General features: G+C 46.4%; 1 pseudogene; it reads left to right on the top strand.

Moving 5' to 3' along the window:
* Window positions 1–2,311, top strand: part of LOC120081039 — a 4,452-nt pseudogene extending 2,141 nt beyond the window's left edge.
* Window positions 2,312–3,405: the final 1,094 nt, after the last annotated feature.

The following is a 3,405-nucleotide window of genomic DNA, read 5'->3' as shown; positions in this document are numbered from 1 at the left end:
TAGATAATCGACATTATTTTATGGTAGGAATACGACTTTTTAGGCCGACCACAATACAAGTCATGAGCGATAGCGAAGCCAAGCCGTATAAAGGCGAGCAGCCCAACTAGCAATAGCAAACGACCTACTTATAGGCTCTTTTTCCCCTTACTTACTCCCTATTCTCTCTTAAAGACAAGCTCATAAAATGGAAATTCTTCACGTTTTCCTCAGCTCAAAAGGCAAGGGGAATGAATTCGAGAACTTGATTGACATTGAAAGATATGTGTACCAAACAAGCAATATGCCGATTGATGTACCAGCCAAGCCAGCTCGACCGGGATATTTGATTGGACAGAAGAACAACGGATTGAATAGGACAGGACAACCGGGAAGGGAAGCCTAACATAGATATTGATTTGAACAAAGGAACTCAAATCAAACCGGTACCAGAAACCAAACAAGAGATGGAATTCCAGATTGAACAGATGACCGACCTACAATAAGACGCAAATCGAATTCCTAATTCCATTCTCTAACATGAACTAATGACTTATACAATTCATACAGGCACGCATGAAAGACGAGCGAAAAACGATGAATTTGCCTTCCAAGCCCAATCAACCACTTATGATGACTTCGCCCTTACCCATCTGTGCTGGAGCCTCTCCTTCCCCTCTCCCTATCGGTCAAGTTCAATTACATCTCGCTCGGTAAAGTGGCTAAGAATACCTCATTCACCCCTTTCTGTAGGTCAGGATCAACAGGATTGGTTGGGTGGGTGAAAGCTGACGGATCCGCTCGAAAGAAGAACGCAACGAATTGAATGATGAATGATCAGGAAGGGCTGGACCTCTCTTGGTTGACCGAGGGCTCTACTTCTCTTCCCGAGCTCATGGACTCTGTTTATGGAGGGTACTGAGCGAATCGACTACACAAAACAATCAAGCCCGAATTCCCCTGGATGGAAGGGAAGAATGTGGACAGATGGAACCAAAGAGGAGCTCTCCCTGCTTAGCGCGGTCTACATTGGACCCCTATCCCTAGATCATGAAGAAGATGTCCCCTACACCGGACTGGAATCTCTCTCCCGATTGAGAACCACAAAAGTGATTATCAATGGCTCGTTGAGCTCAAGCTCTTGCTTCTTGGTCACCATAGAAGTAGAACCAAAGCGAGCAGGGCCCACACCTTAGTTGTTCTATACCTTGCAGGAGAAGGGTTCACCATTCGGGGATTAAGTGGAATATTAGCCCGGAAATGCGACTCTAACAGCTAGGTTTCGAGAGGGCTATATCGATCTCGGAAACAGGGGAAGAAAGGGAGGAAGGAATGAGATTCTTTATAGCCCTTTCCAGACCTTATGTAATTTCCTTCGGTTGGGTTAGCTTTTTGGTAGGAAAGGCGGTAGTAGAGTTGCGTCAGGTCCTTCGCCTGACTCTACTGTTTGTTTTCCAGGCGGGGATGCCCATTGTTCCCTGCTCTAACTCCTCCGATTTCCCTTTGCTTTCTTTATTACTTATCGCACGTGCCCAGTCTCAACGTCACTCTTCCCAAACCAAAACAGCCTTTCCCAGATCTATGAAAGGTGAAACGTTGAAGGTCCACAACAGGTAACATAAATGAACAAGTTGATTTTCTATTCGAGCAGCTGAGGGTCGGAGCTTGTATGGATACATTACTTCATTGTTCTATGTTCTATGAGGCCTTGCACTAAGCACATACTCGGAGAGGGTCGCGAAGTGTAAAGATCCGGTCTTTGACAACCGTCGTAAGAACAACAAAATCGATTGTGTCTTCGACACTATAACTATAGGCGAGACCAGTTGTAGGATGATCGCCGATTGGCGTTCTGCTCGATTAGGTGAATGCGAGTGAGGGATAAGCTTTCCCCGTTCGCCAGGAAGGAAACTCGGGAAGAGTTCAGGCAGAAATAGATGGTGAAAACCCCTTTGGAAACTATTAGTCAAGCGTGCCATATATATTGAGGGACTCCATATCATTCATTATTAAAGCGAAAGCGATAACGTAACCTTAATGAAAATCGATAAACGGGAATGCTTTTCCTAATAATGAGCAATGCTGGTAACAGCAAATGGTTCCTAACCTCATCAAAATCTGAGTATGGCATATCCGACGAGACGGCAACACGCTTAGACAAGTAACGTGATGAACCGTACCTATATCTCTAGGCACTATGATGTCTTATTATGTGGATCATGTCTTCCTTTTCGGGTTCCAAACCTCCCCCTTCTCTAATAGGGGAAAGTACAGACCCACGCCTAGGGATATACAAGCGCCATTCTTCAGATGGATCGCTGTTCGATAGTTATTGTAGTTATCCTTTTACTGGAGACCTTCTCTTTTTCGGGATCGTCAGGATGGCTAGCTGGTCTCGGTAAAAATCTCAAAGGCAGAATCACACCAATATCTTCTGAGATGAGTATTAACCTTATAACAGCAATTGATTTTTCTTATACACTGAAAGAAGAATCGGCCAGTATCCGAGTGCGGTAAGTACAGAAGTAACCATGCATTCGTCGTTCATCAACCGAGATCAGCATGGGCATTCCAATGCCTACCCGCCCCCACCGCCGCTGCCAGCAGCTAACAACGGAATCACCTGGATCAACCAATGGTGAAGGTGGGAATCCATTGGATGCTGAAAGGGAGGCTAGGGCACAAGAAGAGGACGCCCGCATCTATGCCGCGATTGAGGCTATCACGAACCGCTGCGAGAATGAGGAGGCGACCATGGTACGAGCCCACAGGATCTTGCATGAGCGTGGGGCTCAGGCTCAAGATCCGGAGGATGTCAAGCGTGCTCTCCAGTTGGCTCTCCTGACGACTGGGAGCACGATATCGATGACCGTCTGCGGCATTTCCGTGTGCTCAGACGCGACTTCGGAACATCGCGCTGTTCTCGATGGAATATTTTCATTGATGAGCTCGGCTTGGGAAACCCGCAGGTCAACCCCCACATTATATCACTAAGACTAGAAGTAGAAGAGGCCTCTCGGGAAACATGGCCTAATTCTCTTCTTTTTTGGGGGCCCAGAACGCTAAAAGTGGGGGAGAAGCAAGCCGAACCTTTGATCGACCTGGAAACATCACAAATTCTCGGCGTCGAGAGAGATTGAGATTCCGTAAGTAACTCAGCGAGTGCTTTCTAAGAAGGGCTTGACTGGAAGAAGAAAATGAAATACGAACACGCGCTGGTCGTAATAGATCGACTTTCATGCTAGTTCTTGCTCCAGCATGAAAGTTCCATTTCAGGGAAGGACGAGTACCATGATACTTTCGTTTTGTCGAGCCCAGCTTGGTCTCTGGTTTGATGGTTGTACGTGCATAAATCCCGGTACATTCCGTTTTGTTTCCCATCCCAGTCTTTCGCAACACTTCAGGTTTACTTCTTTTGTTAGGTCT

This window comes from Benincasa hispida, chromosome 1, assembly GCF_009727055.1.
Source record: "Benincasa hispida cultivar B227 chromosome 1, ASM972705v1, whole genome shotgun sequence".
Classification (NCBI taxonomy): domain Eukaryota; kingdom Viridiplantae; phylum Streptophyta; class Magnoliopsida; order Cucurbitales; family Cucurbitaceae; genus Benincasa; species Benincasa hispida.
Note: the sequence above shows the minus strand (reverse complement) of the source record. Positions and strands in the feature narration are given on the sequence as shown.